The sequence below is a fragment of the Bicyclus anynana genome, chromosome 9, assembly GCF_947172395.1.
Source record: "Bicyclus anynana chromosome 9, ilBicAnyn1.1, whole genome shotgun sequence".
Taxonomy (NCBI): domain Eukaryota; kingdom Metazoa; phylum Arthropoda; class Insecta; order Lepidoptera; family Nymphalidae; genus Bicyclus; species Bicyclus anynana.
This window is the reverse complement of record NC_069091.1, coordinates 13,222,791-13,247,456: the sequence shown is the minus strand read 5'-3', so window position 1 is coordinate 13,247,456 and position 24,666 is coordinate 13,222,791. Positions and strand designations below refer to the sequence as shown.

The 24,666-nt window shown below is 35.9% G+C and overlaps 1 protein-coding gene across 1 annotated transcript in view; it reads right to left on the bottom strand.

Moving 5' to 3' along the window:
* Positions 1 to 24,666, bottom strand: part of LOC112047502 (uncharacterized) — a 76,100-nt gene that overhangs the window by 50,346 nt on the left and 1,088 nt on the right. The gene's annotated exons all lie outside the window — the stretch shown is intronic.

The following is a 24,666-nucleotide window of genomic DNA, read 5'->3' as shown; positions in this document are numbered from 1 at the left end:
CTTTTCAGTAGCCCATACAAGTATCTTGTTGAAATTAATAACGTTCTAGAGCTGTGTAAAAATCTTTACTACGAGTATTGTCAAAGTCAAAAGATTTCATCATTTTAAAGGGAAAGTTTGAAGGGAATAAAACCTACAGACTTACTTAACCTTCCAATCGACCATTTGACCAGGCAAACCGTAGCTTTTGCGACCATAGCGCGATAGTGCGCGAGGTCTTTAAGAAATGATTAGTAACTACCTTTTTTTATCTGTCATTTATTTATTAGTTCTTTTTTTTAATTTTTAACAATGTCAATATAAATAATTAGTAACTTCCTATTATTATTGTTTGCTTAAAATTGAGAGAAAGAAGGAGAAAAATTTAATATTTTAGAAACGCGGCCAGTTCCATAAAGGCAAGGAAAAGTTTGTTTAAAAAATGTATCTTAAAAAAGTTTGCCGATCGATATGCAAATAAAATTAGGTTGGCTCTCTGAAAATTTCGTCTGCTGCTACTTGGTCTACCAAAGTTTATTTATTACCAGCTGTGGCACGCGGTTTTACCTTCGGTGATGATAAACTGCGAATCTTGTAGTCGCTAACAAATAACTACATAATATAATATATATACTAATATTATAAAGCAGAAGAGTTTTTTTGTTTGCTTGAACGCGCTAATCTCAGGAACTACTAGTCCGATTTGAAAAAATATTTCAGTGTTAGATAGCACATTAATTAAGGAAGGTTTTATGCTATATATTATCACGCTAAGACCAATAGGAGCGGAGCACCAATGAAGAATGTATCAAAATCGGGGGATTTTTCCTATTGCTTATGCTGCGTGCACAGCGTTAACGGTTAAAGTTTCGCAAAAATCATGTATGACAGAATTGTTGCCCTTTAAAAGTTAAAAAACTATCTGTAACAGTTCCCGCGGGATTTGTGAAAAACTGAAATCCACGCGGACGAAGTCGCGGTCATCCGCAACTCGTTGAGCTATGTCGGTGACTTTGGCATGCGGATCTTCTCATTTCTGATTCGATCAGAGATACTCCTAACATAGCTCGTTCCATCGCCCGCTGTGTGACTCTGAGCTTTTTTATGAGGCCCATAGTTAGCGATTAAGTCTCGGAACCATAGGTCATCAGATAAATATGACGAAATTTTGTTACTAATGATACTCGTAGGTACGTCTATATTATTATTCTTCTCAGTTAACGAGGGAACTTGGAGCCCGTTTGAGCCGTGGTCCCTATGGTATTACACCAGCTCTGCCACCCTATACTATACTATAGGGTGGCGTTACTACACCACTGGCTTAACTACAAACATCCTTTATCAAAAGCAATATTGTGTATCTAAGATAGGTCATCCAAAAAGTGCCTATTCATTTTTGCCTGGAAGGTATTTATACTGGTAGTGAACACAGCAAGAGCGTGGTGTGCCTGTCATCTGTAATTTATGATGACGATGATAATTATAATTGATAGGTTATAGGCAAATTATTCTTGACACTCAAGATTTAGATTGTATTCAAGCGCTTGCCTAAAAAGTGCCTATTCATTTTTGCCTGGAAGGTATATTTACTGGTAGTGAACACTACAAGAGCGTGGTGCCTGTCATCGGTCATTTATGATGATGATGATAATTATAATTGAAAGGTTATAGGCAAATTATTCTTGACACTCAAGATTTAGATTGTATTCAATATTCATAAAACACGTGGCTTTGCAAGAATAGGTTTGTTAAGGTGGACCAAATGCTTGTTCATTAATTGTAAATTACTAATTTAAAAAAAAAGGCCTAAGTACTTTCTAATTTCAAAAGGACAAGTGGACGTAGAGTACCACTTCTAGCGATGTTTGGTGATAATTTTCACCACTTGAAGGTTGGATTCAGAAGCTCAGACCAAGTTCAGGACTAATTGCTTTTATAAAACCATCGACGCAGACATATCGGTAAGTACGTTCCTTTTTTATTATTTTTTTTTATTTTATATGCTAGAGATTGGCAGTAATTAATTATACCAGCGACGTAGCGTGCCTTAGATAGGCCATATATTAATATTTGTTAGGTACCCAAAGGTATGGTAAAGATTTTTAAAAAGTATCAACTACAACACTAAAATAATGTTAAAGGCAGGCGTCTACATATTCGCATCGTAAATATCGGACGCATCGCATTAACGAAGGTGCTGGTTTCGATCCCCGTCCGCTTTGACTAGCCTTCAACACATGACTACTTCTTATAAATGTTATTTAAATATTACAAACAGAAAACACAATTATATTTACTCGTCTATAGATAGAAGATATTATCTATTGATTGGACAGCGTAAACAGAAATATTTGTAGGCTCATATAGCGGGCGCGAGTAGCGGACAAACTTTAAATGAGAATACAGAACGGCTTCGGGCTTTTAAAATTAAAATCCAGTACGAAGCGGATAACGGAAAACTAATCCCATTTAAAGCCTTTCGATTACTGCACGATTGTCTTTGTTTACCTTTAAAGCTTGCCACCCACTGTGAGCTAAGATATATGAGGCAGTGTAGGCAATATATATGAGAGTTTTAAAATTACAAGCGCTACATTAAACGGAAAATCCCAAATGTGCGGCTTCGGATTTTAAAGTACAGGTTACGAGTCCTAGTGAGACAGATCACATAAACTGTAAATTGTAGGTACCTACGACACAACATAAGCGGGAAATCGCACTGGTTACATATAAAAAAACTACCTTATAGAGGTGCCAGGACTTTACGGCGAACCTATCACCATAAAAAACATATCACCGTAAAGTCCTGACCCTGAGTCGGGTTTTTGTGTTTTCTTCCAAAAACCTAGAGCTAGTCAATAATACAAACAACAGTTTTACATTGTTATGCCTCGGAGACTATTAAGGCGTTGGTTCCATCAACATCTTAGCGTTAACACAGAGACTATCATTAACGATTTACTAGCAAAGCAACTAGTCAAAGAAATTTTGAAAAATTGAAACTTTTTTCCGATGTGCGATTATTTGGTAAACAAACATCGCTTTGCATCTTAGAGCATCTGGTTTGGATAGGCAGCCTTAATAGGAACATTTTAATAGCACCATTTCAGTGAACAGGAAAGAGTTCGTGTTGTTTTAAACAAGACTGATTTATTTAAAACAATATATTTTACTAAAAGTAAACAATACAAAAAAGGGTTTTATTTAGATACTATTTTATTTATGTGTAAAAACAATTTAGTACCCTTGTGTTAAATTATTGTTTTTACTTGTAAGTGACTTCTTTAAGTGACATCAACAATGGTCGATGGACTTTCAGGACCGAAGAGCACAGTGTTGGTCGAACAACTTGGGGGGTCGACGGAAACAAACAAGTAGTAAGAAGAACCATGGATAGATTATGGATACAATTATTGTTTTTTAAATATTCCTTGAAGTTCGAGGAAGGAAGGAAATTGGAAAAGTTTTCTGGAAAAACGTGAAACCTCTACTATTCTTTGTCTGCTATAAACTGTCCGTAGCTGTGTCGTTACGATAAATAAAGTTAAAAAAGAAAGCAGAATATGAAAATTTTCAATTAATTTTTCAATTAAAAAATAACGGTGTACTAATATTTTTTTCAACTTAATTAATTTTTCCATTAAATTTCATTTCTAAGGCTGCAAACGGCAGAATTTTATATGGTTAATATAATTATCTTCTAAATTAGTTTGTGATAGCCACATGGCTTTATATCAATAAAGGAGATGGTCCAAAATTGTATGGAGCCCAGGATCAGTCATTGTACCCTGGAGGAAACATAAGCAGATATTTTTTTAACTATTTTTGATTATACAAATCTACGAATTTATTTTATTTCTTTTTATTTAGTTAGATTTATTCACTTTAATATATTTTAATAAGAACCTTGTTTTTTTTAAATTTGGATGATACGGGGTACAAGAGTGGACCTGAAATGGACCATATCCTTTAATTGAAGACAATATGAAATTGAAAAATTGAAAACGGACGAAGTTGCAAGGATATAAAATAGCTTGAACAATGCCAGTATACAATATAAAGTTATATTTCCATTAGTCAATAAAAAAAAAGAAAAAGCAAAAGTTAAGAGAGACGTCGTAAATCTGTAATGTAATTAGAAACAATAAAGCCCCTTGTTTGGGGCAGGGCTCGACAGTGGCTGAGATGGGCGCCGAGGGACTGGAGATAATCCCCGCAAATCGACCTTCACAATCCAAGGGGATATCTAGTATTATTTTAAATAGCCTCATTACACGCTAAGTTTGCCTTAAGTGCTTCCCTTTGTTATGTTCAAGAAACCTTTGAAAGTGGTGGAAAAGCTGCGGTTTCTTTCTGCAGTCGGTGTAGTCAAATACTTTCGAAAGACGGTTTTGCTTTGGATAAAGTACTTGCTTAGTAGGTATTGAGTAGACATCAGTAATGCTTTTATGTGCGTAAAGTAAATGATTACACCAATGCTCGTCAACCGATCGGTACCCCCCTCTAACTCCCCACTCTTTACGGAACCAAGTTGCGCCACCTGACATAATATCTGTCTCAGACTACTATTTCCTACAATAATAATGATTAATAATGTGAGTAACACCCGTACTCGAGAATCTCGTAACATTTGTACTTTGAAATTTACTTAGAATTGAATTAACTTAACTGAACACTTTAAAAAGTAATGCTAACTTACCTACCTTACCTACCTTACTTACCTTACCTTCGGTGACATTATTAGATACAAACAAAAAGGGGTCTATTGAAACTGGCTTTGTTTGCTCACGAGAATGAGTCAGGTAAACACATGTGAACTCATGTCATTACAATGGCTGCTGTTTGTTTTGTAGTGTTCTCATTAGTGATAGTGCGCTCAGTACTTTGTGACAATGTAACTTTTAGTGACAGATGCTAATCGATCGCGACCTCTGGCTAGACTAAGAGACCACAATGACCAGCTGGCCTATTTACTTTAGCCTATTATCTATCTTAGGAACGTAGTCAGTATATTATGAAGCTTTATAATTTAATGAATAGCGGGCGCCGGCAACTTCGTCCGCGTGGCAATCAGTTTTCCACAAATCCCGCTGTAGCCTTGGATTTTTCCGAGATGACAAGTAGCCTATATGATAATGAAGAGTAAAATCTTTTTCCATTCCAAATTTCAGCCAAATCATTTCAGTAGCCGCATCGCAAAGGAGTAACAAACATACACACTTACACACAAACTTGTGTCTGATGTCCTTGTTGTTTTCAAAGTAGAAAAAAAAGTTGTTAACAAATAACTATTTTGAAAACTAACACTGAACTAACTAACTGAAACGAAAAATACAATTCACCTTTACCCGACGAAAGTCCTCGCAAAGTATACTATTATTTATTAATCTTCATTAAGCTACACGGCTAACAATGTAAAGCTAACAATGTAGCCAAATTTTTGGTTTCATATAATAAATCGTATTAAATGTTGAAAAAATAAAAACAATCCACCTTATCAGTTTTATTCATTGTAGCTTTGCGTGCCTTCGGCGGGAAACAACAATTACCTGGTTTTGGTATGTTATTAATTCAAGTGGCTAATCACTTTTATTTTAGTCACTTTAGCATGACAAGAAAACTTGTCGCGACTGATGTCGCGTGTGGAGACGGCATTACCGACGTTAGAGTGTGTTCACAGTTCAGACAGAATATTCAATAGGGATGAAGACAGTTTCTTAAATAATTGTATATAAATTTAGAGTATGCTAATAGTAAAGCAATTCTGTAAAAGTGACAGGGTATCTGCGATCATTACTTTCGGAGCTACAGGGATTTAGAGGATTATTTGTGACACTGCCACGAATCCTTGAAAAACGCTCCATACATAATGGTACGAATTAATGACGTTGTAGGTACATAATGATCGTTACATTTGTATGGGCGTTCAAACAATTAAATTTTTGACTACACAACAACAACAACAAATTACTAATATCTTTGTTATTTGTGCGTTTATGTTTATAGTTCATGTATTAAAAAATGTCACATTTAATGTAAGGAAGCTAAAACTGTATGAATTTTTACTGTACTGTATGAATTGTTAATTACGATAAAAGATTTTTAATACATTTTGAAATTTTACAATCATATTTATTTTGCAAATATTGAGACAATCTTTGCTTTTTATAGATATATAAATTAATTAACATTGACCTTATTTACCCGAATGTATCATAAAAATCAATATATTCAACAGTCATCATCCCCATTGTCGAGTTGTTTGGTGATTTTATTTCATAACGAACGCCTGCAACTCCGTCCGGGTGGAATTCTCTTTTTCACGCGGGAAATAAGGATTTTTTTTCAGGACAAAAGTAGCCTATTAATTTATGGTATAATATATTTCCATTACAAGTCTAGCAGTAACAAATTTATTAGTAACAATTTCTGTCACTGCATTATTAACGTTAGACATATTTAATCGTCGTGTGTAGGTATATTTGTCTGTATGCCTGGCCGAGCAACATAGTTCTCAAACGGATGACCAATTTGAATTCTTTCCAAGGGATGGTATTTCTTTAATGAGAATGAGACATCAAAAAATCCAATTTAAAATTTAAGCAAAAAGCCAGATCAAAAACAAAAACGTGACTCGAAAACCTGACTGTTTTAGTTTTGACTAAATTTAGATGTCTCATTTTTATCAAAAAATCACGCCCTAAAATCATTAATTCAAAAAATATTCTCAGCATTCCATATTAATCTTTAATCTAATGACCGACTTACCTAGACGTGATATATTTTTTTAAAGTCGTCGTTATCAACACATATTCGGCTCACAGCTGAGCTCGAGTCTCCTCTCAGAATAAGAGGGGTTAGGTCAATACTCCACCACGCTAGCCCAATGCGAATTGGCAGACTTCACACACGCAGAAAATTAGAAAATTCTCTGGTATGTAGGTTTCCTCACGATGTTAAATATTAGACGTTTCCTCACGATGTTTAATATAGAAATTAAATATCACGTGTCTGAAACGGTGAATTTCCTTCACCGTTTCAGACACGTGATATTTAAAATGCACACAACTGAAAAGTTGGAGGTGCATGTCCTGGACCGGATAAAAACCCACACCCTCCGGAATCGGAGGCAGAGGTCATATCCACTAGGCTATCACGCCTGTATATTTTTTAAAGTATTTAATTCATAGTAATGGACCGAGGATAGGTTGTTAGATATCATAAGAATTAGGTAAGGTTTGATCGGTAAGAGTCAAATTCATTAACCCCACTTTTATTCCGAAGTAATGTAAAAAAACTACACAGCAGACTAAAATGAAACATTAAGATACGATGGAAGCACGTCTTAATAAAATTCTCCATAAAACATAAAGTAATATTGGAGAAGAAAAATACGTAATACTTAACAATCTAAGCGCGTCGGTCTATTGTTTGCGCCCTCTTTACCGCTGTAACATGCCCTCAAGTAGCTTACGCAATCTTATCAGCCTTTAAGACCTTCGAAGCCGACGATTTCATGTAAATTTAACATACTTTGAACCTAATTTACAAATTCGTTGATGATAAAAACATTAAGCGTCGCTTTATATGGAAATGGACGAGTTTTAAAAGTGTTTACAGGAAAATCGTTTATGAAGTAAATTACGTTATAAATATAACGGATAAAACTAGATGACGCCTGTGATTTTGTCCACGTGATTTGTTTTAGGAATATATCTCCTTTCTGTCCGATAAGTGTAAAACAATTTATATTAAATTAAATGCAAAGAGTTTCTCAATAACACTGTCACATTACCACTCCACAGCGGGGCTAAACAAGCATTTCAACCTCTAGGGGCTAAAGTAACATTGTTTTTTTTAACGAAAAAGGTTTAATTCGGAAATAGTTTAATGATATAGTTAAATAAATAATATAGTTAAGTAAATAGAATCTTCATTAAGTACGAATAGGTACATAATATGTAAGGTAAGGCCATGATTGTTTGATAAAAATTTGAAATTGGAAAGAAATGCAGCTTTCTTGTCTGTGGAATGCGTAATTTTTTTTATTTGATTTTAATTAAGTTGCGCGCTGCGTGTGCGAAAAGAATTTTAACATCGAATTTTGTATTGAATTATTTTATTTTCTCGCAATCGTAGTGAAAAGTTTCATGTAACATGCGGGGCTAAAAAAATAAACTCGGTTTCTATTTAGCGGCCCTTGCCCTAAGTCTCTTGCCCTAAAAATGCCTCGTATATGGTGGGTGGGTTTAAATTTACCCCTTGTATAACCCCTTATATAATCTACTTTTTAAAAATAAATTCGCAAATATACATTGACAACTACTCCTAGCAAATGTTTGCGACCTCGTCTGTTTTTATGTGATTGAGTAACAAACATTCAATATTATAATGATTTATTTAGTTTGCTATCATCCTCGAAAAGCCTACAAACCCATGCGTCATCACCCAGGTCCGACAAAATATTCTCTACGTACGTTTCCCCGAAACCGGAACATCCTCAGGAGATGTTGACTCTACAACGTGCATTTCGCGGAGAATAGGAAAAGAAATAAATCATTATATATTCATGATAAACTTCCACAAAGTAACGCCTGCTTCTATCTAAAATCAAACATTCAAACATGCAAAAAAGAAAATTGCAAGGATTTCTTATTCATTGTTGGTGGCTTATTATTTGTTATTCATCTACAAATACCTATAGGTGGGAACACCGTCAATGCATATTATCATAAAAAGTCAATAAAATCGGCTCACTCCATCCAAAGTTTCCATGAATAACAATAAACTAAACCTACGTATATATGAGTAATGGTGACATACAGACTTTCTTACAAAAATTTTGAGAATCATATTTCATATAATAAATATAATTAGATTGATTGATTGATGAATTTTGAGAATCATAGACGTGATATGTGTGTGAGTGAGTGGATATGACCTCTGCCTTTGATTCGGAGGGCGTAGTTTTGAATCCAGTAAGGGGCCTGTACCTCTAACTTTTCAATTATGTGCATTTTATGAAATTAAATATCACGTGTCTCAAACGGTGAAGGAAAAACATCGTGAGGAAACCTGCATTCCAGATAAATTTCCTAATTCTCTGCGTGTGTGAAGTCTGCCAATCCGCATTGGGCCAGCGTGGTGCACTAATGGCCTAACCCCTCTCATTTTGATAAAGATACTCGAGCTCAGCAGTGAGCCGAATATTGGTTGATGATGAATGTAATATTTATATAAGCTTGATCAAATAAACTAAACAGGCATTTGCATTATTGTATTTTCTTCAATTTAAGCTAGAATTCAGCATTACTTGTTTTAAAAATAATCATCCGCCTAAGTTCAAGTTAATTAGAAACAGTAAAACTCTTTTTTTAGGGAAATTAGACCAAGTTAAACACTTTTACTAAAAAAAGACCCAAGAGTTACTGAAGGTCGCCAAAGATAAGGCTCTTTAAAAGTCGTCGAGGAACGTTGATTAGGTCCTTAAATTAACCTAGTTTTATTTTATAGCAATAGTTGAACGAAGAACTAGATGGTCTTATAACTTCACTTCAATAGGTATGCTTTATTGTTTTATTTATTACTATATCCAATTATATTAAAATTGTTAGTAAATAAAAATGCAAATCCGCATTAGACCAGCGTGGTGGACTATTGGCCTAACCCCTCTCATTCTCAGAGGAGACTCGAGCTCAGCAGTGAGCCGAATATGGGTTGATAATGAATGAAAAAATTAAAAAAATGCAAACTAAAGTATTTTATTTGTTACCTTCATCCACAGGTTATCATAAAATTTTGATAGTCTCGTATACTCTCTCTTATACCGAATAAAAAATGCCTATTATTTCTGTAGGACAAAAATATATTACTGTAGGAAATACTAGTCTGAGACTACTAGTCACTCGATCTTGTGTTGGCTAGTGCGTACGCTAGGTGGCGCGAGGCAACACAAAAAAAAGTGGGAGTTAGAGAGGGGGAGCGATCGGGATTCGACCGGTCCACAACTTTTGTTGTGTAATCCTTCATGGGATATTTGGGATAGGTTACTTGGGATAGGCGGGGAGAATGGTTTGAGCAGTGAATGGTGAGTGTTGGCACGTCGGAAGGGATCCATTAAACCTGCTCCCTGGTTCTCTGGGACTGCTCAAGGTATTCTCTTCCATTCTAGGGTCTTATTTTAGTTACAGTTTGATTTGTTAGTTAAGTTGTCCTGACAAATATTGTGATTATAGCTTTTGTTCAACATTGGTTATTTTATTTCTTAACATCCACTTCTAAGTTTTTTTTTTTTTCTAAAAATGTATTTTAAATTTTGGTTTGTTATCCGGCTTAAGATTTATAGAAATTATTTAGGCAAAGCCATATACAACAACAAAGTGTATTGCTATTAAATTACTATTTTTTCAAGCAATATAAAAACTAATGAAGTAATTGAGCCTACTTGAAATAAATGAATATTGAATTTAGTATGCCCGCGACACTGTAAAATCATAACTTTTTCGCATAACTTATTTCCTAACTTAGTTCTGTAAGATTCTGTTTAACCTAACGGTGAAAACCACATAAAAATCCGATGAGTAGTTCCGCAGATTAAAGTAAATAGATTTTTTTTCTTAATTTTTTTTAATATTATATTTAGCTGCTTTTCTTTTATAGCCCCAATTGTATTAAAAGAACAAATACTCAATTTCTAATTTGTATTATTATAGTATGATATTTATACTAGATATTTATGATATGGAATTAATCTCGCATGTGTTCCACTAACTTTTTACTTCACATGCGAAAACTTTGCGAAATTTATTATTTTGTGCGCGTAACGCATGATCCATTAGAAACTTTCCCCTAATAGGTATAATCCTCTTAATACGACGCGGCAGAAAACTTGAACGTGCTGATAACAACGAAAACTGAGGGTTCGACGCCTTCGAGTGCCCTTAGAAACGCGTTTTTAGGGTCAGTGCACACCTGATAATGCGCTGTGAACAATTTTTTTTCAATTTAGTTTCATGTAGGTAAATAACTTGATACTTGAAACTTTGTAAAATAAGGTAGTTTTAAAATCACATACAGGCACTTCAGTTGTATTTATATTTGAGGAAATCAATGTAAACTTTTAACCACTATTTTACTAGTTTAGGGGTTGAATTTTAAAAATTCTTGAATCACATTATATTTCGTATTTTATTTTATTTACGAACAAATTTTTAAAAGTGAAAAAAACTAAAAATTAAGGACTTTCCATACAAATTTTCAACCCCTATTTCAACCTTTCTATTTTTATTTTAGGGTCAAAAACTACCCTTTGTTTTGCTCCAAGCTCCAAGCCGTGAAAAGGCAACAGACAGACAGACATACAGACTTTCGCATTTATAATATTAGTATAGATTTATGTATTGGTTCAGCGAGTCACGAAGCAGAAATGGCAATGGGCAGGGTATACATTCGTAGTTCGAAGAGCCGATAGACGTAGGGTTCCCTAATTGCTAGAATAATGACCCCGCACCGGATAGCGCAGTGTTGGTTGACCCCGCACTAGGTGGATCAATGACATCAAGCAGGTTGCAAAGAGCCACTGGACGCTGGCGGCTTGAGATAGTGGTGTTAGGCCCATGACCAGCAGTGGACGTCCATCGGCTGATGATGATAATTTATTGATAAAAAAGATAAGCGGAAAATTTTACATTATACGCACGTAGTACGTTGCTAAGTTTTAGAATTTCCACTGAACAATTTTCCTTTTGTGCATCGTGCCGGAAACTTTACAAGGGTAGGTTCGTTCTTTGATAAACTTTATACATATTTATTCACGTGTTTAAAGTATTTATTATGGCATTCCCTTATACTATAACATTCTTAGCTTCTTATCTTTTATCAGTTTATATAAAAACCATGTATGCAAATATTATGGAATACAATGCAGCTCAAGTTTTAAGTCAGCCATTATCATTCGACATTAATGACAATGATAGTGATCGTTACAAAGTTGGTGGCCTCTATGGCCCCAGTGGTATGCGCGGTGGCCTCACAAGATGGAGGTCCTGGGTTCAATCCCCGGCTGTGCCACTTGAGTTTTTCTTAATTGGTACAGGTCTGGCTGGTAGGAGGCTTCGGCGTCGGCTAGTTATTACCCTACCGGCAAAGTCGTACCGCCAAGCGATTTAGCGTTCCGGTACATTGTCGTGTAGAAACAGAAATGGGTGTGGATTTTCATCCTACGCCTAACAATATTAGAATGCATCATCACTGACCAACAGATGATATTGTAGCCAAGAGCTAACTTGTCAATAATTATAAAAAAAAGATATTATTATAACCATTATTAACCCATATTAGAGCAGTGTGGTACATCTAACCTCTTAAATGTCTTCTCCTATAATGAGGGAGGTAAAACAGGTTCGGTAAAACAGGCTGGTAACAATCTCAATTGTATCTATTTACGCTCTCGTGATTAACCCCAAGTATGATCGTTTAACGTTGTAACCGGATTAGCTTAAATATTACCCGCCAAAGCCGCCTACGGTTTTGTGTTAATTCCTGATGCGATTCAAGTGAAAACGTTAATTAATTCAAATCAATTCAACCAGGCAAGTTATGTTTTACATTAATTTTCGTTTAACATCTGCCTATTTTTGAGCACCAATTACAGGGCTTCTATAAAGGTGCTTTGACACCAAAGATGTGCTACGCTACGTTGCTATGGATGCGTTTGATATCCACCAATCATATTCATTGGTGCACATAGCTTAGCACTGGTGGAAACGGATTCAACTAAGATACCTATGTTTTTAATATGGAAGGATGCGTGCTATGTATGCCTATCGATATATCGCATACTCGTAGCTCGAGCTGCGTATCTTCCTCGCACAGCTACATAGCTCAGTATTGGTGGAAACGGTCACGTAGCGTAGATTTCACATCTTCGCAGAATAGCTGCATAGCACATCTCTGGTGGAAAAGCACCCTAAGAGTTGGCATTTTTGACCTTAATGGGTGGTAATGAGATGGTTTAAGCTTTAAATGCCATTCCATACGAGTAACGACAAGTATGGTATATACTTGGTTGGTACCTTTTGCGCTTGCCTCATAAGGTTCAATATGCCAAAATGTTCAGTTCGTACAAAATTATACATGGTTTGAGATGGAATTTAAGGTGCGTAATCGCGTCTTCTGTGGCAATGCTCTTTCATCTTGTGGCCTTATCAATAATTTGTTTGAATCTAAGTCAGACAGCGTTATTCCTTTCAAGGTTTTAACACGACTCAGAGCAACATACCTGCCTTCCACAATTTTTTTCCAAGCAACGAGCAAAAATGGCACTAAAAATAGTCGTAGATTTAAGCCGTTTTTGACAAGACCACATGAAACAGCACTGTCTCAAAAACCTAAATCTTTATGATATTCTTACATGGCTTACATGGCTTGAATTAATACATCACCGGCTTACCACCGCCTTCATACTGACTAGCAGGTAGAACATAATAATATGATGATGTTATTTCTCACTTTTTAGTTTAGTTGGTATAACTCGTGCGCATTAACTTGGCACCTGCCTACCAAGCACAGCCAAACAATCACTATACAAACATCATTCGAGCCAGGTGTCAAACTAATCCGCACGAGCTGAACGTTGGGTTTTGTCGGTTGTATTTTTTTTATCAAATTTTTTTTATCTCTTAAAATTTTTAATTTTCTGAAATCTGCAATCTGTTAGCAACCAAGTCTTGGTACACTACTATAAATAAATTTATATAAAACTGCTTCTATAAATACACCGGATTTTTTATTCGTTCAATAAGATTGTATATTTTCTACAAATAATCTTTAACCACCCACGAAGTACTAAGTACATTTAATCACAGCTGAAAAATAGGCATTTTAAAACCACTCGTTTTCTTTAATGTTCTAGCGGGAGAAAAATGAAGAGTATTATATTTGACAAAGCACCCATCGGACGGCGCGAGAAAAACAACGCAGAAATTATACGTTCATTGTACAAGAAAGAGATATTTCAATTAAAAGTGTTCGAATTCATTCTGAAAAAACACCCGACAAAAAATATACTTACGCTAGCCACAAACGGTCAATTATTCTCACGTTTCTGATAAACGTATATAAAAAAGCAAACGGCAGTACCTACGCGGCGGCATACTATACAATTCATGTACGCAGTGACTAACACACGATCAATTATAGTCGTGAGTGCTACAGAAACGTGAGAATAATTTACCGTTTGTGGCTAGCATTACTTAGGCGGCAAAAAATATAAAAATATCATGTCACGGTGTTTCTGCGTGTCCTATTCACTATTTTAATCTTTATTATCAACCTATTAAAATAAACATCAAATCAATTAACAAAATGTCATCAACATACCTACGAGTAGGTACTTTACTGTGATATCCACCTGTAAGCACCGGATGACATTTGTTATACATAGAATCTCAACTTCATTTAAGTCAACTTAGCAAACGTCAAAAATAGTAATTAGCTTGTGGTCGCGATAAAATAATTGTCTGTCTGTGATTTCCAAATAAATATGTTTTTTTAAGTGTTTTAGTAAAATGAAATACCCGGCCTAAAAATGTGATCTAAATAATTTATTTTACCTCTCTAGCTGTCGCCTATTTTTCAATCAAGGTTTTAGTATTTTTATACGAAATAAATTCATATATGCAAGACAACGTATAGAACCAGCAAGTATTAGTACCTATAGTATCTACCCATATTAAATCTTCGAGCTTCAAGATTGTTTCTCTCTTTGTTATTGTAATGCTTCCTTACTACGAAAATCCCTATCTTCCGAGATACTATTGATTCTGAGATTCGAGCTCAGCTTAAGCTTCCGTTGCAACCTTTGATACATAGAAGGTACAATAGTAATACATAGAAATACATAGAATTACATTGAAATACATAGAATTACATTAAAATACATAGAATTACATTGAAATACATAGAATTACATTGAAATACATAGAATTACATTGAAATACATAGAATTACATTGAAATACATAGAATTACATTGAAATACATAGAAGATACTATAGTAGAATAGAACAGTGTATTTAGGCGCGTTGCAAGAACCAGCTTATGACTAAGGGCCCGTATGAGTTAGAAACTAGTCGGGCATACGCCGACGTTGTATTACGTGAGTTTTATCCGTGATTCATAATCAGTTAATAGGGTATTTAGGCTCTGTGGTGTAACATATATGTATATGTTGTATATGCAGACGTCCGTGAATCCGTCCGTCCTTAAATCTCCTTAATCTGGCTCTTTCGTACAAGTTCCGTTCTTAGTCTGACGTCTACTAACTGTAAACTACCTCCCTGCCAAATTTAAATTTTTTACATCAAGCGGTTTTCGAGGTTTCGTGATGAGGGAGTGACCATCGCTTATTAGATTATCACACTAATACTATAAAAGCAAAAGTTATTGTGTAAGTGTATATGTTTGTTCCTTCATTGCGCTGCGGCTACTGAAGCGATTTGGCTGAGAATGGAAATAAATTTTACTCTGCATTACTTTTCATCTCGGAAAAATTCATGGTTCCCGCGGGATTTGTGAAAACTGAACTCTACGATGAAGTCGCAGGCGTCCGCTAATTAAGACATAAAAAACAAACGAATACGCCATGCTTCTATTTAAGTGTTAGCAAACTGATATTTTTTTTATTTTATTAACTGGGTAAGTTACACATGGTAGTACTCTTAGTATAACATGCTTAAATATTTATAGTAAGTTGTGTTGTGTAAGTAAGTTTGACTTTGAATAACTTAGTGCTCAGACGGTAGATTTTAAGAGACTTTTGAGACAACTTTTAGAACACCAAAATGTAGGCCCTATGCGAGTTTTCAGCTCTTATTCCAAGGTTTAATTGACTGGGCTTATCTAACAAAAATGAGAAAATTCATTCATCATGAAATCTCGAAACCAGTGGACATACAGAGATGAAATTTGGCAAGGTGATAGTTTATAGTTGGTTCACTTTAAACGGATTTTGTGACAGGGCCGGATTAAAGAGGTCTGAGGGCGGACGAAGTCGCGGGTGTCCGCTAGTAATAGTAGTACTGTATATTAAGACCAAAACAATAAAATATTTGTATCTGTGTCCCCGACTACGTGACAAGATCTTTTTTAACTCCCAAACTTACATTGGATTCTCATAAGAAATGTTCTGAATTGAATATCGATGTATCAGCCCCGTTGGGTGTCAGTATTAAATTTAACCTGCGTCACGTTTCGCAAACTTTCTCTCTACGCTTTGTCTGGTGAAGGGTCGACGGAACCCTTTCACATTGGAAATGATAAATGGCTGTTTATTGCACTATTTCTTCTCGGTTCACTTAAATTTATTTTCCCACAGTTCCTACAAAGCCGCGTTTTTTGGTAAACATTTTTAGGGTTCCTTAATTCTTGAATAGAAAAAATAAAATTATTATTTAAAGCTATATTTAAATAGTTACATAAAATTAACTAGTAGCACCAGTGCTTGTCAACTGAGGTCGATTTTATTGGATTTGTGTTGTTTTGTTTTAAAACTTTATTGCTTGATATTTTTTTTATCTCTTCCCGAGATATGTCTACATCTTATGATTTTAAACTTATTTCGTGGTTGTTCATTATGAATGTTATTTAAACGGGTACATACCACGATAAAACGACGAGATTTTTATTGTCGATATTTCGACCCAGTTGTATATTATATTGGACAAACGAAGAGGCCCATAGCAACCCGTGTAACAGAACATATACGAGCGATAAAAAACAACGACCCGCAAAAGTCTGCGATAGCTGATCACATTCTACAACCGGGAACTAAACATTGGATTGAGATCCATAATCCACGCATTATTTCCACAGACCGCCACTATATACCCCGAGTAGTTCGAGAAGCCATTGAAATTCGAAAATACAAAAATTTCAATCGGGAAGATGGTTTCAAACTAGCCAGCGAGTGGAACCCGGTGGTAGAATTGTGCAAACCAAGAGGGCGCCGCGACACGCATAATAACAAAAGCGATGTCGTGAGTGTGGTTTGCCTAAACAGCCAAAAACGCGAGGTCGTTGAAAAAAGAAAAAGAACAAGAATATAATAGGTAGATCGATTTTGCCCCTAACAGCTGACTTCACTTCTCATCTCGCAACTTCAGTCCCGTCGTGACCACGATCCATGCAACTGGGTCGAAATATCGACAATAAAAATCTCGTCGTTTTATCGTGGTATGTACCCGTTTAAATAACATTCATAATGTCTACATCTTACTCCTACTGGAAATTTATTGTTCTAATTTGAGTTCAAAAATATTAATTTAGTAGAGTACGTGGAATAAGGGTCCGAAATATATCAATATCTGTAGTCTATAAATTAAAGATTTCTTATAAAATTTAATTTTAAAATCGTTTATTTTTTTTAAATTTTTGAAACGTCATAAACGCTGTCGTCGTTTGGATGGGATTTGTTATTGTGACGTCATGAAACTGTTTAAATATAGACCATCATGGCCGACAGGCGTTTTGGCTCGTATTGTCAAAAAATATTTAAAAATTAAAATTTTCAAGTAATCACGGCAAAAAAAAATATTTTTTTTTTTCAATCGAATATTTCAAACGATAATTAACACCATTAAAAGCTTAAGTGTCAACTAGCCTATCATTAATCTGAAAACTCCGCAATGAAAGTAGTACTCAAAGTAGTGAAAATGTAACAGATAAAATATAGTAGGTACTCGTAAGTAGACCAGTTCAACTTAAATTGCGGTAACAAAATTACAGGAAGACGAACTTAGATACGAGTAGAACTAGCTAACAATCTTAGTTACCTTCCTGTAATTTTGTCTTGGCTTTTGAACTGCGGCGTACTTACGTGCATTAACTGCATCGAGGGTACTTGTAACTTCAAAGGGTAATAGAGTATGTTGGGCTAAACTACGGGCTACGTAAGATCCATTACCAACTGCACTTCAGACGCATTCATGTTATTAGCAAGTGAAAGGCTGATTTGATGCAATGTCTTTGACCATCTAATTCAATAGTAATAATGTGTCTATTATGCTATACCTAAACAATATTAATTTCGTGTAGTACATGGAATAAGGGTCCAAAATATATCGATATCTATACTAACATTATAAAGCTGAAGAGTATGTTTGTTTGAACGCTCTAATCTCAGGAATCTCAGGTCCGATTTGAAAAATTCTTTCAGTGTTAGATAGCACATTTACCGAGGAAGGCTATAGACTATATATTATCCCCATATTCATACGGAACCACGCGGGTGAAACCGCGTGGCGTAAGCTAGTCAATTAATAAAAGTTAAGGATTTCTTATAAAACTTAATTTAAATATCACGTATTTTTCAAATTTTCCAAACGTCAAAAACGCTGTCGTCCATTTTGTGACGTCACTAACACACTTGATGTACTAACGGTCAAATTAATTGTTAACTAATATTTTTGCCAAAGCTCCGTTTGTAAGGGATTTGTTATAGTGACGTCATTAAACAGTTGAAATATAGACCATCATGGCCATGGCCGACAGGCGTTTTAGCTCGTATTGTCACAATCATATTTAAAAAGTACAATTTTCATGTAATTACGTCTCAAAAAATATGATAAATGTTTTTCCAATCTAGTAAAACGATAATGAAATTTTAATGGCCCCCAGCTGGAGTACATTAGTAGCTTAGACCCACAACTATGTACAATGCGGGTTTGCGGTTTTTGATAGAGTCAAAGTAAAGATCGATTTAAAATATTAATGGATACGGACTGTAACACAACTCACTAACGTCTCAACTCCTGATTGATCATTTGAGAAATTATTGAAACCTCAACATATTATCAACATCCCTCTCTCTCTAATCTACAACTCACTAACGTCCCAACTGATGAAAAAATTTGATCATTTGAGACATTATTGAAACATCAACATATCAACACCCCTCTCTCTCTAATCCACAACTCACTAACGTCCCAACTGATGATTGACCAACTGATGAACAAAATTGATCATTTGAGACATTATTGAAACATCAACATATCAACACCCCTCTCTCTCTAATCCACAACTCACTAACGTCCCAACTCCTGATTGATCATTTAAGAAATTATTGAAACCTCAACATATCAACACCCCTCTCTCTCTCTAATCGCAGAAGCTAACCACTGATTTTTCATGCTGTTTTTAACCATAGTTACATGTCATTTAAATATTAAGAGCATTGCCTAATACAGTAGTTACTTTAACGTTAATAAGTCCAAAATATCTCTTCAGCTTTATTTTATTATTAGAGATTGTATCAACTGAATATAAAATCTTGTTTAAACGAACTTAAGCTGGTGTCTAGACAAATTACTCTTGAAATCCTTATGTTACTGGAAAACTAACTCTGCTTAATTTTTTTTCTGTTACTCTAATATAATGTTAGCGTACTTTTAATATTACTTTTGGATTTACTTTATACTTATTCGCATAACTGGTTTTTTCCTCGGAATAATGAAATTACGCTATTCAGAGAAAAACAGTGCGCACTTTGTTCATATGAGTGTCTTTTTTATTATTGCCAGATATCTCTTCTGGCTTTTTTTTATAGTTTACTCGCTGATAATGTCAGCTTTCTATTGGTAAAAGTTTCTTTTAAAAAGTGGCTTAAGCTTAAAAGCTTGTAACTTAGCCCTGAAGCTTAAGCTCACCTAAGTTAAACTGTTCTCAGATACTTGATGTAACAAAAGTCATTTAGTAACTTAAGCACTTTCTAATTATGTAATTTAAGTGCAAAGTCATGTTCAAAGACAGTACAGTTGTCAATTATTTTGTTAGTTAATTTACATTAGGGCTGATTCACACTATGCAGCGGTGGCCTAACAAAGGTTAAGTTACTGAAAAAGCTTCTTTTACAGCAAAAGTTATCGCCTATTTCGTAGAAAGCCTGGATTAGTAACTGAAATGGTCAATAAAATAAAAATCGATAAAATTGATCTTTCAGCATCATTGATATGAACTATGTCGGTAACTTTGGTTCCTTTACGGATGAGACGAATATCCTAGCATTCCATTCACCAAGCGGGAGCCGGGTCTATCGCGTGGTAGAGAGAAAAATTCCGAGCAGAGTCCGGAACTTGTGACTACAGGATTTAGGGTTAAGGAATTCCTTGAAGATCGATCGACACTCCCTCTTCTCGTGTTCGTGCTCGTGTTGTTCTTCAACGTACGCTACATATTTCTGATTGGAACTCGTAATAAATACTCCGAACATAGATAGCTGCTTCCATTTTACTAGTAAGTAATATACCGAAAACCTTCCTTTAGTCTTAGTAACTTAATTATTATCAATCACCTATATTTTATATGGATAATACCGATTGACGGCCGAGCGTGCTCCCAGAGACACGTAAGGGATCAAAGGCAAAACATTCAGTCCAGCGGCTATAGATAATCCTTCTGCGTAAACAGCTGTAGATAATATTTTACTGAGCAAACTACCTAACTACATAGAATAAAAGCAAAATTTTAAATACCACTGTGGTGGGTTTTGGAAGGTCCAAACCACATGGGGTGTTTAGAAATAAAACACGTAATTCTTGTATGTAGAATGCGTTCGTTTCAAGTTTCAAATCAAAGAAATTTAGTTTTTCACAAATCTCTCGGGAACCATGGATTTCTCCGAGATGAGTTAATCCAGAGTAAATCTGTTTTTATTCCAAATTTTAGCCAAATCGGTTTAGTAGTTGCTGCGTTATACAGTAACAAACATCCAAACAAACATCCATGCAAACATCCATACAAACTTTCGCGTTTATAATATTAGTAGGATCTAATACTTGATTAGCCAACGCCTTTTGAAAAGTTTACGAGTAGGTATATCAACGAACTGGTATTCAAGAAGGCTCTAGTTAGTACAGTAGAACCCGTTCAATACGATTTCGCAGGGACCTAACTAAAAACGCGTCTTAAACGGGAAAGCGTAGGGGATATGGGTGGGGGATAGTGAAAAATATAATGACTAATTTACACATACATAGTTATACAAAATTGTGTATTTGGTGTAAAGACTACCTAATTATGCTATTTAAAGTAATCACTTATTCTGGTATGACAAAAAGATTTTGATGCATTAGCAATTACGAAATTTTCAATTAAATTTTACTTTTGCAGTTCGTTTTCAAAATTTTCAGCGTTAGTTGTCCGGGTCTTTCAGTTCTTTAAGATATCATGTATTATCTCTTGTCCTGCAACCTTTTTGTCTGTTGTAATTTATTTGTCGCATTTGGAATTACACGAGTGTGTCATATAGGCGTATTAAACGGGATGACGAATCGTATTAAGCGTTAGGAAATGTATGAAAACATGTCTCCAGTTGTACGGACTGGCGTAAAATGACGTATTATGCGAGAAATCGTTTAAAGCGTGGTTACGCCAGCGTTTAAATCCTCATATTATACCTTACCTGTTCCTAAACCATTAAACCTGAAGTCCCTAACCTTACCTTAAAATAAGGCACAATATATACTGGCCACACCATATTGTGGCTAGCAACACTGCGTGGACATTATGGCCGCGCAGACAGTACGAAACCTATCGCGGTGATGATATAAGCCGTCAAGTACTATCGAGAACTGCCACGCGCGAAGGCGAACGCGAAGTGCATCTCGGGATGGTGATGATATAAGCCATTCGTTCAGTGTGAACATTATATAAAAGTGTAAATGTGTACCTAAACTGTAATTTCCATTTGCCTCGGGGTTTCCTAATTGCTGTATTCCTCGAGCAATCATATATATGGTGACGTCTCATAAACCAGTGGTTGGCCGGTCATCTTCTCAAAGTCGGCGGGAAACGCGAGTGGATATCAAAGGTATGTGCCTTATTATTCCCGTCTGGTTCCTGTACGAGTCCTGCCATATCTTATATCCCAATTTCCAATTTCCAAAGTCCACTTTCGAAGCATACGTTGGCGTCATCAAAGCGTAATCGTCTTAAGCGGGTACTACTGTAATAACATACATACAGCCGAACGTAGAACCTCCTCCTTTTTGGAAGTCGGTTAAAAAGTACAGTAAAATCAAATTACGGCTGCAACGGCCCACGGAGTGCAACAATTATCCTCCGCCGTGTAACCGAGCGGAATGAAACCCAAGTAGACCCGTTCCCTCCGCCCTCCTTTCCTTATTGCTTTTGCGTTTTATTTAATTTCTTTTCCTTTCAGCGTCGAAGTAAAAGGACGGAAAATTATTACGAAGTTCAGGACAAATTACTCATAATAAGTGAAGTTAGCGTTCTATTTGCTCGTTGACTATGCTATTGTATAAGTACATTTAGATTAGAAAAGTGTCTCGCAGGCACAAAGAAAAGACGAAAATATTAAGTTCCGATAGTCTCACGGTTAAGGGTAACAGAGTCAACCCCGATATCTAACGTCACCCGGACGTGGGTTTCCTAACTCACGATCTCGGGGGCGTCCGGACTGATTCACTCAGGTCACGGTTACACCCTCCCGAATGGCCCTCTAAGCCGAGGTCCGAGTCTCATAGGAGACGCCCTTAGAGAGTCATTCCGTTCTCTATCTTTATTTCAGCCTTCGGGTTTCATCAGGCGATGCTTTTGCGCTCGCCCAAACCCCCCGGTGACGCCATAGTGGTCCCACATGGAGCCATCGGCACTTACTCAACACGGGAAAAAAAAACCAGAGTCATCATCATAATCAACCCAAATTCGGCGTACTGCTGAGCTCGAGTCTCCTTTCAGAATGAGAGGGGTTACGCGCTGGCCCAATGTGGATTGGCAGACTTCACAGTCGCAGACAATTAAGAAAATTCTCTGGTATGCAGGTTTCCTCACGATGTTTTCCTTCACCGTTTGAGACAAGTGATATTTAATTTCTTAAAACGCACACAACTGCAAAATTGGAGGTGCATGTCCCGAACCGGATTCGAATCCACATCCTCCGGAATCAGAGGCAGAGGTCATATTCACTAGACTATCACGGCTCCACGGGTACCAGAGTATTTATACTATTTTCGTGCCCACTAAAGCCTATTCTAGAGCCTAATTCACTAAATAAAGCCTCAATAGTTTATCGGTAAATGGTTCGGACTTATCACCGAAAGGTGGTAGTTCAATCGACTATTGTCGTATACCCACTCCTAATATAGTCTTTCTAGATTAATTGGAGGAAAATGGGAACATTTATTAAATCATATCATCATATTTAAAAAAAAATATGGAAGAAAAAAAAAATATTTTTGATAGCGTGAGAGAATATTGATCACGTTTAAAAAGTTCGTAAAAATAAATAAATCTTTATTTATTATATCCATGTATATAGCTAAAGTAAAGACAATAAATACGCATTATAATTGATCTAACTCTCTGTTTTATGCCGAGGGCTAGAAACAAAGACATTAAATTAGAACATTGACTAACAAGATCTAAAAAAAATTACTACACGAGCTAACCTTTACCGCCCACAAGTTAAACCCACGCGAGCTTCCTTCACCCACGTATTATTGTAAAGTACAAGAAAAATTCAAAGTTCTGCTAAAATATACAAGTACATTCGATTACAGGAATATGAAGTTTAATTTCAATACCAACTTTACTAATAAATTATTCATGACCCTGAGTTGATTTTATCTTACATATTCACGACAAGAACCTATTCGTAATGGATGTTGGATGTGTTATTTGTATGAATTTGCGAATAAATGGAAATCTTTCATTTAGAGGCGTTTGGAGAGTGGCAAAAACATATCCAACACTCCACTCGACCCTGCGTGTCGACGTGGTACTTTTTTTGAGTACATATATTGACACGACACAGTTCGCTATGAGGTTGTTGATATACGACCGTTTTGTTTTTTATTTTTAATTTTTAAATTGACTGGGTGCTTCGTATTTTTAACTGCTTTTATCCCGTTACCTGGCATCATTGACTGACAGCGTTGAATATACGAAACAAGAGTTAATGTTGAAATAACAAGATCAAATGTTAGCCCTCATTCGCACGAGAGTTTTTTAACGGACGTTAAAAGCGTTCAAATATTGAATCCTAAAATTAAACACTGCTCGAAAAGAAGCGTAATGTTACAGAAACGCTGTCGTGTGAACATATACTTGGAAATGCATTTGTTGTATTTGAACTCTTTTCTAACGTCTGTTAAAAAAACTCTCGTGCGAACAACACAAGTGGAGTGTTAACTAATTCTAGACGAATTCCATAACAGTAAACACAAGTCCTAGACTGTCATTATCATTATTATATTATCCAATGCTGGACATAGGCCTCTTTCATGAACTTCCAAGCACAACGGTCTCGAGCCGCCAGCATCCAGCGGTTCCCTGCAACCCGCTTGATGTCTTCGGTCCACCTAGTAGGGGGTCGACCAACGCGTTTTTCACACCGGTGTCGGGCAGCAGTGACAACGATGCGAGAAGTCTAGGACTGCGATTGACCAACCCACATACTCAGCGTGGTCATTCTTTGGGCATTAACCTATATGGACAAAGCCAAACACAAGTAGCCACAAAAGTACCCGGTGGGTCCGTTATTCCTGGTTCTGTTCTGATCTGACCAGCGGTTGTAGTAACGGCGGGGCAAGGGGTGTCAAGAATCTCCGGGGAAGTTTCCTGGTCTGTACTCGATATATTATATTTTCTCTCTCCCATATGATGAACCCGG